The sequence below is a fragment of the Rhinatrema bivittatum genome, chromosome 3 (assembly GCF_901001135.1).
Source record: "Rhinatrema bivittatum chromosome 3, aRhiBiv1.1, whole genome shotgun sequence".
NCBI lineage: Eukaryota > Metazoa > Chordata > Amphibia > Gymnophiona > Rhinatrematidae > Rhinatrema > Rhinatrema bivittatum.
The window spans coordinates 573,673,655-573,688,110 of NC_042617.1; the positions used below are offsets into that span (position 1 = coordinate 573,673,655).

Here is a 14,456-nt window from a genome sequence, read left to right on the forward strand (position 1 = left end):
GTGGTGCGCAAATGGAGGGTAGGAGAGCATAAAGGGAGAAATACCATCTAGCTTTTTGCAGTGCTGCTGCTGCCTGCCCCCCCCCCCCCCCCCCCTTTAGGGTCGGTCCCGAACATATTAACTAAAACCCACCACCCTCCTGCAGTCTATATATTTTTTAAACGAACATGCCCCTCTACCCCACAACACCGGAATACTAGACAGTGGAAGAGAGGCGAGGTAGGAGAGATGGGATACATTCAGCTATCTGCAAGATTTTAATGATGTACAAACAAAACATTTTCCTTTTGGGGGGAGGCAGTAAAACTAAGGCTCACAAAAGGAAACTAGGGAGGATGGCTCACAACCAGGCTCAGACAATATTGCTTTAGGCCGGGAGAGGGTGGTGAATGCCTGGCATGCCCTTAAGGAGGAGATAGTGAAGAAAACAGTCAAAGACTGTAAAGGGGCATGGGATAAACACTGTGGCTCCCTAAAGGCTAGAGCAGAGCTTTACAAACTTTTCATGTTGGTGACACACTTTTTAGACAAACAATTTCGTGACACAGTAATTCAGTCTACTAGAAAACGAGGGGTTAAATGTCAAACGAATGAAATGTATTTTGACAATTTATGTATGTTTCCTTAAATATATACATAATAAAATGTTTCACAACCTATCATGTGAAAACCTTTCATTTATATTAAATATATAATATTCCAAGATTAATGTTATTGTTAATTTATGAGTAACAATAATAAAAAAAATTTTGTTATTTAATTTACCTCTTTAATGAGATATGAGCTTGATGGGATGAACACAGCTTTTGAATATTTGGTGTTAATAAAAAAGTCCAAAGGGTCTTCTGTGTAATTTTAAAAGTCACAAATTTTAATTAATGGTTTTTTATCTGAAAAATTTGAGTTTAGTAGAGGAACACGACAAGGATGCCCTTTATCACCATTATTATTTATATTGTCACTAGAGCCATTAGCTATTAGATTACGTCAATTGGAAATGTTTAAAGGTATAAATATAGGAAATAAAACTTTAAAATTGAGCATGCTTGCAGATGATATACTATTTATAGGAAATCCAGAATATAGTATATCTTTAATTATAAAAAATCTTTGGATCATTTTCAGGTTTTAAAATTAATTACAAAAAATCTCAAGCTTTTCCTATAAACCCTTTATTGAAAGATAATTGGAATACAGTATTCCCATTTAAATGGGCAAGTGAAACATTAAAGTATTTGGGGATTCAATTAACATTCTTAAAAAAAAAAATTTAAATTTAGTTATGGGAATAGATAAAATAGAAAAATTAAATGGAGAAATCTTCCTTTATCACTAATGGGTCGTTGTGCATTAATTAAAATTACCCAAATTATTGTATATCATACAAATGTTGCCCATATGGATAAAACATTTTAAGATTGCAATCAATAATTAATAAATTTATTTGGAATGGTAAAAGAGCAAGATTAAATTATATTTTATTATTTGAGAAAGAAAAAGGTGGTTTGAATATTCCTGACTGGCGTATTTATAATGTTTCTTCATTTCTGAGATATATTCAAGAATGGATTTCCTTAGGAGATCAATAGGATCCTGAAAGTTTATTGAATATTAGTTTCTATCCATATAATCCAATAAATTATTTCCATATGCCTATAGGATTTACTAATAAAATTAAAATGGCTTTTTGGCATATAGCTTTTAGAAAAGCTTGGTGGTGGTGGAGAAAATTTTATAAAAAGGATCTTTGTGTTTCTCCATTTTTGATGTTTTTAAATAATCCAGAATTACCATTAAATAAAAACTTATTAATTTATCAATATTGGAAAAAGAGGCTTATATAGTATAGGACAATTTTTTTAATGTCACCAAAAAAGTTTTATTTTCTTTTCAAGAAATTCAAAATAATTGGTTTATACCAAAAAAATTTCTTTGCGTATTTGTATATAATACTATTGTTTGAGTAAAGGTAAAACTAAATATTGAAAATATTTTCTATAGATGAAATATTTTTTGATATTACACCAAATTTCAAAATGGGTTATTACTTTAAAACAAGATTCTCATTTAAATAAATTAGCAAATTTATGGGGAAGGGATTTAGGAATATTATTAACTGAAAATGAAATTATAGCATTTTCTTTAATTTATAAGTATTTAATGATAGCTAATTTAAGAGAAATTCAATTTAAAATTATACATAGTTATATTTCTAGAACAGGTTATTATGAGATTGTGGAATAATAATTTGTTTAAAATGTAAAATACAAAATGGTACTTTGTCATGTTTACAGAAGGTCAAATTAAAAATATTTGAGTAAAGTACAATTTTTTTTAGAAAAAATGTTAAATACCAATATTGAATGGTCAGGTAAATTGTATTTACACTTATGTGAACACATGAATGATGTCCAATGGAGAAATTTTTTTTATGTTTATCACTTTTTTATTGGCTAAAAAAATATATGTTGTCTTGGAAAGAAGAAGTACCATTATATGAAATATGGATAAAATTATTACACCATACTGCATTATATGAAATTCAAAGAAGAAAAGATATTAAATCCTCATCAAAAAATAACTTAAATATTTCCAATTATGGAAAAGTTTTACTATGTATTACTTAAATATATTTAAAGGAAAATGTTTATAATAATTAATATATTGTTTAGAATAGAAAAATATTGATGTTATTTAGAACCAATTCTTTATTATAAATATAAGGAAAATTATTTAAGGAAAGTGGTTGGGAGGATTTAGTAATAAAGGGGGGAAATAGTTGGGTGGAATTAGTAATAAAAGGGGAATAATAGTTGGGAGAATTAATAATTGAGAGAATTACAAATTATATTTTAATTATAAATGTTTAAAGTTGTTAGTTTAATTGAATTTATATTTAATTTGTATATTATGAAAATTTCAATAAAATTAATTAAAAAAAAAAGCTGGCCAGTTTCACACTATACAGTTGATAGCCATATAGAATTAGGTGAATGAGGCTATGAGAGTGAAGTCTGGAATTTATAGGAAGGGACAGTGTGCAATAAATCCTGCACCTCCAGTTCTGTAACTGTGCATCCACTGAAATGCCCCCAAACAATGGAGCTTGGATGTTTCCCTTACAGCTCATCATACTAAAAGATATTTTCAAATTCTGGTGTCACCTCACAGTAACAGCAGCACAAACACCTTCCACTGCCAGGCACATTATGAACTAACACAAAACCCTGCAAAAAAGACACTCAATCTATACTGAAATCCTATTGTAACATAACAGTAATAACACCAAGGTCTCAAACAACAATAACCCTACCTGTGAAAAAGCAAGAGTAAATATTACACTGGGTCCTAGAATACCAATACACCACCTACTGAGGAAACAAAACAAACCAGATTGCTATAGATCCCTGTGCTAGCAGAATCTCTCATGATCACACACACGGGTACATTTTAAAAGACAGCGCACGCCAATACTTTTGTTCGTGCATCAGGCGCAAACAAAAGTACGCTGGATTTTATAAAATCCGGGGTTGGCGTGCGCAAGGGGTGCACATTTGTGCAACTTGCACGCACTGCGCGCTGCCCATTCCCCCCCACCTTTATCCAAAAAGTTACTTACGTGCGCCGGCACCGCAGGCCCCGACACAGGCCGCTGTGTCAGGGCACTCTGCCACGCCCCCGGACGGCCCACATGCCCCCTGAACACACCCCTGATCCCACACCATGCCCCCTGGCCACACCCCTGACCACCCCTTTTTGCAAGCCCCGGGGCTTGCGCGCGCGCCGCCAAGCCTATGCAAAATAGGCTCAGCACGCGCAGGGGGGGTTTTAAAAGGGTTACGTGCATACCTTATGGGGTAGATTTTAAAAAATAGCGCGATCGTGTACTTTTGTTGGCGCACCAGGCGCAAACAAAAGTACGCTGGATTTTATAATATATGCACGTAGCCTATAAAATCCAGGATCGGCGCACGCAAGGCTGCCGATTTTGGGCAGCCTGCGTGTGCCGAGCCGCGCAGCCTGCCTCTGTTCCCTCAGAGGCCGCTCCGAAATCGGAGCGGCCTCGGAGGGAACTTTCTTTCGCCCTCACCTTCCCCTACCTACCCCCCCCCCCCACCTTAATCCATGGATTTACGCCTGCCAGAGGCAGACACAAATCCGTACGCGCCAGCGGGCTGCTGGCGCGCCAAGACCCGACCCGGGGGCTGTTCTGAAGGGCGCGGTCACGCCCCCGGGCCCGACGCATCACGCCCCTGCAACGCCACATCATTTGGCGACACGTCCCCTTAAAAAAAACCCCGGGACTTACGTGCGTCCCAGGGCTCTGCGAGCGCCGGCGCGCGAGGGCCCTGCTCGCGTAAATCTGGCCGGATTTACGCGAGCAGAGCATTTAAAATCCGCCCGTATGTGCGTAACCCTTTTAAAATCCAGCCCACAGAGCAGAAACAGACCCTCACCAAATACAGAATACAAAATAAAGGAGCACAAATTAGACAAAAACTGATATGGAAACCCCAAGAAGCCAGACTCTGTGTATTAACAATGGAAAAACAGAACCACCATTCCTCATAAAACAAAATCAAGAAACATAAAGCATCAGTTATAATAGTAAAACCATACTAATAAAAGAATATTTTAAAACTACTGATAAATAGAATTTCTATTAATTAAAATCATATACATTTTTTACAATTTCCAAACACCAATAAAATATTTTAAAACAGCACATATAGCAAATAACACCCAATAATTAAAACTACTAAGGATTTTAAAAAGCCTCTGCTGTCCATATGTGGGAGCTCTTGCTTGCCAGTCACCCTGATATTGTCAAGGATTAGGAGATTATCCTCTCTCTCACACATACATGTCCATACACTATCACATACATACACATTCATGCTCTTATACCCACCATAACCTCTCACTCTCACAGACACTGACACACTCTCATACACACTGACACACTCTCATACACACTCATGCTCTCACTCTGGCTCCCTCACATACACAGAAACACAGACAAGTTCCCAATCACTCTCACACAAACACACACCCAGGCAAGCTCCCAATCATTCTCACACACTGAAACTGATCCCCCAGGCAGGCTCCCATTCATTTTCACACCACTTCCTCACTATCCCCCCGGCATGCACACATTCATTCTCACACACACAGACCCCCAGGCAGGCACCAATTCATTCTCACACATACACAGGCAGGCACCTATTCTCACACATACAAACCCCAGGAAGACACCCATTCATTCTCATACACAGACACACCCTTAGGCAGGCACCCATTCATACACATGCACACACAAGGCAGACCCTCTCTTTCTTTTGCCAGCAACCTCGGAACCTCACTCATTCCTCTGCTGTCACTGCTGCCGCATGGCTATTGGGGAGGCGTTGATTGCTGCTACTGGCACTGAAGCCCATTCTGCTGCCTCCTCTGTGCAGGCCCCGTGGGTTTCCACTTCCTCCATGTTGATTTATTTATTTAGAGCTTTTCTATACCGGCATTCATGATACAATCATATGCCGGTTTACAGGTAACAGGGGGTGCAATAACCATGAACATTTAACAAATGGAAAAGAACAAAAAAGTTACAATAAAACAGGGTTGCTACAACTGGGGGAGGAAGAAGACAAAAGCAAGAGTAACTTTACAGATGAATCCAGCTTCCCGCCCTTGGCTGCCAAATTGTGCTTTGGTCCTCCTGCGTGGCTACGTGGTCCAAGGGCTACTGCTAAGTGTTAATACATTATTTGTCTGAGCGCAGTGTTTCCTGTTGACAGTACTGGAATGGTTATCTGGTGTTAATCAAGTTGTGTTAGTTTGTCTTCAGTTGGCTTTTGCAGAAAAAACTGGCGGGGTATGTCACTGCAGGGGTATATATACTGTAATGTCAGCTTTGTTCCATCTCCATCTGCTGGTGGAGATGCATAACCCACTTGTTCTGGATTCTTTTGTCTATCCTAAAGAGAGAGAAATTCAGGTAAGTAGTTATTTCTCAGTCTGCAGATACAGCCCAGTCCATAAGCTAAGCATGTCAAGCTGCACAGTCTGAATTTTCAAAAAGGCTCATCGCCCAGTAAAAATTTAGCTACTGTAACAGTAAATGTGTGTGTTATATGGCTTGAGGATAACTGCCGGAGCAGCAGTTGCTACCAAGAGAAACATGAGGTAACCTGCAGAGTATGGTAGATAGTAATGAGAATCTTGCTGGGCAGACTGGCTGCGGTTTGAAAAATGTTCTTGGCAAAGTTATCTAGATGGTTGTGGTACTTTCCAGGAAGAAAGTGTGTGAATATATATATATATATTTTTTTTATAGCAGCTTCAGTGACTGTGGACTGGTGAGGCAGCTGGACGACGCCAACGCCTGATGATTGTTGGACTCAGAATTTGAGGTCTAACTTTCTAGCAGATGGAGTGGCTGAAATGGGAGTTTCCCACATTCTCAGTTGTAGAGTAGTGAGAATATTGTGAACTGCACTTGGACTGACAAAATTTGTGTAAATTGGTTCTAATGGGAATGAAAACCCCACTGCAGGAATAGTCCGAAGGAAGGCATGTAGAACCACATATTGCTGCCACTATATGACTGAGAGCAACCATTAGGTCTCTGGCTGGCTGGTAACATCTGTGTGCCACACGTTTTATTCTAGGGATCTGATTGTGTACAATCTCTTGAAAGGTACCTTCTCTCTTGGAGAGGAGTTGATCCAGCTTCCACTGAATATTATTTTCTGAAAGGGAATTAGAGACGATTTCTCACAATTCACTAGAAATCAAGATTGAAGAAGTTGTATTGATGTTTTCAGGGAGGTTAACATGCCTTCCTGGGGATTCACTGGCACAAGCCAGCCATCCTGATATGGGAAGGTTCCAAGGCCTTGTCATCAGAGGTGCATTGCTACTACTGTTAGGCATTTGGTTAATACCCTCACTACTACTGCCAGGCCAAAGGGGATCATTCTGTACTGCGGGTGAGAAGAGTCCATGATGACGCACAGGTAATGCCAGTGGGTGGAATGGATGGGAATAAGCTCAAGCATCCTTCAGATCAACATATCCACTCTCCTTTTTGATTGAGGGCAAAGAATTGTGCAGAATGTTCATTTTGAATTTCTCCTGGAATATATGCTTATTCAAGCATCTTAAATCTAGGATAGGTCTCAACCTCCCCAATTTTTTGGGGATAAGGAAGCAACAGCAGTAGAAGCCCTGGCGATGTTGTGGAGCAGGTTCTAGTGTCTATTGTTTGAGGAATGACTCCACTTCCAGGAAGAGATGCATCCAGTGAGACATCTGAATTGAAGGCTGAGCAATGAGGCAGCAGTAGAAGCCACGAGAAATGCAGGATCCAGACTTCACACTCTTGAGAACCTTGCGCTCCCTTGGTGATCTTGACTCAATCCTCTAAGAAGTGCTGGATCCTCTCCCCTACTGTGATCAAAAACTTGGTCCAGGCTTGGAGTGGATTTGCTAAACCAGTATAAAAACAGACAATTTGTCATACTGAAATCAGACCAAACGATCCATCAAGCCCAATATCCTATTTGTAATTGTGGTTAAGCCAGGTCAAAAGTACCTGGCAGGATCCCAAAAGGTTGACAGACACCAATGATAAGCAATGGATTTGCTCAAGTCCATATTAATAATGGCCTTTCCCTTCCAAGAAACTGTGAAAACTTTAACCCCAGCTAAACTAACAGCTTTTACCACATCCTAAGAATATAAGAATATGCCATACTGGCTCAGACCAAGGGTCCATCAAGCCCAGCATCCTGTTTCCAACCGTGACCAATCTAGGCTATAAGAACTGGCAAGTACCCAAAAACTAAGTCTATTCTGTGCTACTGCTGCTAGTAAAAGCAGTGGCTATTTTCTTTTTCTTTTTAAAATTTATTAAGTTTTACATTAATACACAAATAAATCATTGTGATTGAAAAAGTGGTTACATAGTATTCCCTCAAGCAAATATACACTCAAAGTAATATAACAATAACCATCAATAATAATTAAGCAATTTGGGGGAGTAATGGTACCCTATAGAGCGCATATCAAAGTAACAAGAAAAAAGAAATATTAAGGGGGCCAATTCCCCACCGGTTCATTACCACTTAGAATCCACTGCTACTGACTATGTCGCAGATAACTGATGAGAATCTATAAAAAAAACGAAGTTGTGAGGGTTCAAAAAAGATATATACGGAGTCCTTGTACTTGACTACTGTTTTCTGCGGGTTTTCAGGAAAGCACCTTCAGACAGCTCTATGATCTAAAAGGCAAATTTATTGATAGCAATACAAAGACAATATAGACAATTTAGAAAGAGGAACAAGGAAAGAGGAAGTCGTTGTTTCTCTGGAGACGCAGGTCAGTGGCAACTGGGCATCAGGCTTGCTTCTCAGCTCTGAACTGCTCGGGTTGAGACTTTTAAACTTTTTTCATTGTCCAATAGAAATACATTGATGCACATCCTGGGTGTATTAATTTCTTCTAATATCCAATTATGAACGTAGCTTTATTGTCCAATCAGGCACCGTCTCTGGGGTGTTGCCTTCTTCCGGCAATGAGCTTTGCCAAAGCACATGGTGGTGAAATATGTTGCCAGCAGAATCAGGAAATACACATTCAGGCTTAAGGCCTATATACACTACGCATTTGCAGGGGTAACTAAGCAGAAACTTAGAACAAATAGCCATCACTTCTTCCTTCATTTGCAGAAATTTTTTCCTCCTTTCCTGAGTTGACCTCGTGATATCAGGAAAAAGCCAAACCTTTTGGCCAAAGAATTCTATGGATCTATTTCGAAAGAATAACTAATATATTGTTCTTCTCAGACAGGAATGCAAAAGATACAAATAAGGTCCCCCTAATCTTGAACCATGTCCTCATGTGAGAGTTCCAATATATCAGTAATATTCAATGAAGCCTGCTGCTGCTGCGCTTGATTTTGCTGTTCATCTCCCTTTGATGGCATATAATATACCTTTGTAATTAATGGAGCAGCCTCTAGGGGAACTTTCAATATCACATTTAAATATTTTTTAAACAATTCTAACAGCGTTATATGAGAAATCACAGGAAAATTTAAGACTTTAATATTTGTACTCCTAATAGTGTTCTCCATATTTTCTATTTTTTTTTATCAATCACAGTCCCTCTTTGTATTGAATGGTGTTGGAAACTTTCCAATTTTTTTTCTCTTCAATATCTTGAATTTTTTGTTCTTGCTGCTCAGCTCTCCTTTCATTTTCAATACTGCGTTTGTGAGTCCACACACATCTTAGACAAATTAATAACAGCATTCTCAACGGCGGCTAAAGCTTCCCATATAGAATCCATCGTTACCACTTCAGGCCTTACTAGGAAGGAGGTTAAGTGTCGAGACTCACCAACCCTAGCGGCTCCAATAACAGTCTCTCTTCCTTCAAACAGCGTCGGGCCGGGCAGCAACGTCCCCAGCAATGTTCCCTCCGGGTCTCTCTCTTCCTGGGCACAAGGCCCCGCGAGGTTCCCCTGCGATGTTGCCTGCATCATCTCGCGGCTCTCCGAACGCTGTGGTGGGAAGGGAGTCTCAGGTGCACCGGGACTTAACGAGATTTCATCGGCCTGGGACCTGGGCGTGCGCTTTGCGTCCCTGTCCACCGTGGCCTGCCATCCCGTCTCTCTCGGTTGGGGTGTCGAGGTGAAGAAGGCTTGTATTGTAGCCTGAGTTGAATCTCCTGTGCCAGGAGTCACAATGCTTTCGCGGAGCCGTGCTTTCTGCTTAGTATGGGGCATTTTAAGGCAGATTTTTCAGGCAAAAACTCTTTTAAGAGGAAAAAGGTTTGGAGCTGCCTTCCCGTACCTCTCAAGCAGCCGCCGCAGCAGTGGCTATTTTCTAAGTCAACTTGATTAATAGCAGGCAATAGATTTCTCAAAGAACTTAACCAAACCTTTTTTAAACCCAGCTACATTAACTGCACTAACCACATCCCCTGGCAACAAATTCCAGAGTTTAATTGTGCTTTGAGTGAAAAAGAACTTTATCCAACTAGTTTTAAATGTGCTACATGCTAACTTTATGGAGTGCCCCCTAGTCCTATTACCAGAAAGAGTAAATAACCGATTCACATTAACCTGTTCTAGCCCTCTCATGATTTTAAAGACCTCTATTATATCCCCCCCGCAGCAGTCTTCTCCAAACTGAACAGTCCTAACCTCTTTAGTATTTCCTCATAGGGAAGCTGTTCCATCCCATTTTATCATTTTGGTCACCCTTCTCTGTACCTTCTCCATCACCACTATATCTTATTTGAGATGCAGCAACCAGAATTATACACAGTATTCAAGGTCCACTCTCATCATGGAGCGATAGAGGCATTATGGCAATTTCTGTTTTATTCACCATTCCCTTTCTAATAATTCCTAACATTGCTTTTTTTTGAATGGGCAGGACACTGAAAAGACTTTCAATGTATGACGTCTAGATCTCTTTCCTGGGTGGTAGCTTCGAATATGGAAGCTAACATCCTGTAACACGAGCATGGGTTATTTTTCCGTATATGCATCACGTTGCACTTATCCACATTAAATTTCATTGGCCATTTGGTTGCGCAATTTTCTCATCTCGCAAGGTCCTGCAATTTCACAATCCACTTGTGATTTAACTACTCTGAATAATTTTGTATTATCTGCAAACTTGATTACCTCACTTGTCATATTCCTTTCCAGATCATTTATAAATATATTGAAAATCGCCAGTCCCAGTACTGATCCTGAGGCACTCCACTGCCCACCCCCTCCACTGAGAAATTTGTCCATTTAATCTTACTCTGTTTTGTCTTTTAACCAGTTTGTAATCCACAAAAGGATATCACCACCTGTCCCCTGACTCTTTACTTTTCCTAGAAACCTCATGAGGACTTTTTGTCAAATGCCTTCTGAAAATCCAAATACACTACGTCCTCAAAAAGGAGATAGAGCAGCTTTTAAACTAGAACAAGGGGGAAAGCCGACAGTCACTCAGCAGTGCATCCTTGAAGGATACTAATGAAACAGGAAAGTTAGGGCATCCCAACAGAGGTTCCAATAAAAGCAAACATAGTCCTTGTGCCTATATGTAAAAAATCACTGACGCTAACGATTTCGAATTATCCCTAACAAGTGAAAAGCAGGTTGTGAATACAAATAAAAAACACACTTTGAAATGTTTATATGCCAATGCCAGAAGTCTAAGAAGTAAGATGGGAGAGTTAGAGTGTATAGCAGCAAATGATGAAATTGACAAAATTGGCATCACAGAAACTTGGTGGAAGAAGGATAACCAATGGGACAGTGCTATATCAGGGTACAAATGATATTGTAATGATAGGGAGGATCAACTTGGTGGGGGTTGTGGCACTATGTCCAGGAGGGTAAAGACCATACAAGAGACTAAATGCTCAGTAGAATATGGGTAGAAATCCCATGTGTGTTGGGTAAGAGTATAGTGATAGGAGTATACTACCATCCACCTGGACAAAATTGTCAGACAGATGATGAAATGCTAAGAGAAATCAGGGAAGAAAACCAATTTGGCAGTGCAATAATGGGAGATTTCAATTACCCACATAAACATAGTGCAAGAACAAAGATACAGTTCCATCCAAACTTCACAATTATTTTTATTGTAAGTTCAGGTATTTATAGTTCATTTAAGTAAGGCAACTCCAATCAAGTGAACATGAAGAATATTTATAAAGTCCCCCGACGCGGTCCGCGTTTCGGGTGAGCTGCATCAGGAGGGACCACAGCGAAATTTTTAGTCTTTAGAGTTGACATCAGGAGCTCCTGAAATTTTTAGTCTTTAGAGTTGACATCAGGAGCTCCTGAAATTTTTAGTCTTTAGAGTTGACATCAGGCGCTCCTGATGTCAACTCTAAAGACTAAAAATTTCGCTGTGGTCCCTCCTGATGCAGCTCACCCGAAACGCGGACCGCGTCGGGGGACTTTATAAATATTCATGTTCACTTGATTGGAGTTGCCTTACTTAAATGAACTATAAATACCTGAACTTACAATAAAAATAATTGTGAAGTTTGGATGGAACTGTATCTTTGTTCTTGCACTATGTTTATGTGAGTGCTTGCTTATGTGCAAGGTCGCTTCTGCTGATTTCTGGAGATTTCAATTACCCCAATATTGACTGGGTAAATGTAACATCAGAACTGGCTAGACAAGTTCCTGGATATAATAAATGACTCCATCAAGCAATTGGTTCAGGAACCAACAAGAGGGAGCTATTTTAGATTTAATTCTTAGTGGAACGCAGGATTTGGTGAGAGGTAACGGTGCTGGGGCCACTTGGCAATGATCAAATTTAAACTAATAACTGGAAGGAGGACAATAAATACATATGCAGCTCTAACACTAAACTTTCAAAAGGGAAACTTTGATAACATTTATTTATTTTTATTTATAACTTTTATATACCGGCATTCAAATGAATATCACATCGGTTCACATACAACTGGGGAGCAAAAAACTAGAAGGGTGAAAAGGAAGGATAAAGTTACAATTAACAGGGAATCGTAAGGAACGGGGTGAGAGAGAGGAACGGTCAGGAGACCAAGTGAGCGTAATAGCAAGGAAGGAGACAGCAAAAATAAACAACTTTGTTAAGATAGCAACTATATAACATATATTTACATAACTGTATGACAGTTAATAAGCACTAGTTAATGCAGCTGATTGTAATTACAATGAAAAATAGTTGAGGTTTACCATAGTTGGCTATAGGGAAGTTTGGTAGCAATAGGGTTACATTGTTAGAGTTATGATACCGGGGGTGAGGACAGCGACGAGGTTGGGATTAAGTGAATACTTGTTTGAACAACCAAGTTTTAACTTTTTTTTTTTTTTTTTTTTTTAAAGTGTTTGTACAGTGCTCCAAGCGTAGGTCTGGAGGCATCGAGTTCCATAATGTAGGACCTGCGATGGAGAGAGCACGTTCTCGGATGGATGTGAGCTAGGTGGATTTGTATGAGGGGGTAGTTAGAGTCCCCAGGTAGGCAGATCTAGTAGGTCTGTTGGGGATATGAAACTGGAGAGAGTCATTAAGCCAGTGGATCTCATTATTGTGTAGGGTTTTGTGGATAATGGTTAGGCTTTTATGAAGGATTCTAGCTGGGATAGAAGCCAGTGGAGGTCTCTAAGGATAGGAGTGATGTGGTCTGATCTGCAGGAGTTGGTAAGAATTCTAGCTGCTGTATTTTGCAGCATTTGCAGTGGTTTGGTGGTGGACGCAGGTAATCCTAGAAGTAGGGTATTGCAGTAGTCTATTTTTGAAAATAGTGTAGATTGGAAGACAGTTTGGAAATAGTTATGGTGTAAAAGGGGTCTTAATTTCTTCAGTATGTGTAATTTATAAAAGCAGTCCTTTGTAACGTTGGCTATGTGTTTTTGGAGATACCAAAAAACACTTTCCCTAACATACAAAAATATTCAACGAGGAGATCAGATTCTTAAATCAAAGGAGTATATATATTTAAATGGAGAAGGCATATCATACCAACAGGCTCTACATGCTGCAATATTTTCTGCAACTACCTTATGCCTGAATATTGATTTAATCATAGTTTATGCCTCCTTCCCACCTTTTAGAGTTTTGCATTTAGTGATAACAGTGAAAAATCAATGAATTGTTCATAAAAAGACACTTACCGTAGAAATCCGTGATAAGCACTCCAATATCTCAGTAGTCTCACCACTTGTGCATGTTCCGGGGTTTACGCACTTGGCCGGGCCCCTATGAAAGTTTGCCCGGTGCACGTAGGCCTTTTAAAATCCGCCTCTCAATTGCTGTCTCATGGGTCTTTTTGTGCATCCCACATATACCAAGTTGCAAGGGCTTATTAAAACATATACCACCCAGGAGGTCTGATATTGTATATCAATTTGGAATCCCGTACACGGGGCTATCCACTGATCACAAACAATAATGCTAGTACAATGGGAACAATTTCCAGACGGTGAATGTCCCTTAATCAAGGGATCAACACTATCATTAAACAATGATGCCTTGGTGACATTTTCCTTGATATTTCTACTCTGTGAAAAAGAAAAGCACAGAGCCTCTTTGAAAATGTCAGGAACTCAAGCACAGCATAGCAAGTGAAAGCCTTGCCAGCTCAAATCAGACACAAGGAAGGCAGAGTTGAACTCAAGTGTGTCTTGCAGCAATATAGCCAAGCTACAGGAAGAGTCCATTCTGCATTTTTTTTTTGTTTCAATTGAAATTTTACTCATTTGACTGTTGGAAGTAAGCCAGCCTTCTAGGCTTGCGCATCTCAAAAAATAGAGGTCACTCATCAAGCCACTTCAGTGGTGAGCCACACTCCAATATTATTTTCCGAGATCAGAATATAAAACTTAAGCCTGTCTTTTATAAAGAATTCTGTGATATAAATGAGCCACTGTTT

The 14,456-nt window shown here is 39.4% G+C and overlaps 1 protein-coding gene across 1 annotated transcript in view; it reads right to left on the reverse strand.

The window, feature by feature from the left end:
* FBXO5 (F-box protein 5) overlaps positions 1 to 14,456 on the reverse strand; it is a 44,685-nt gene that overhangs the window by 27,576 nt on the left and 2,653 nt on the right. The gene's annotated exons all lie outside the window — the stretch shown is intronic.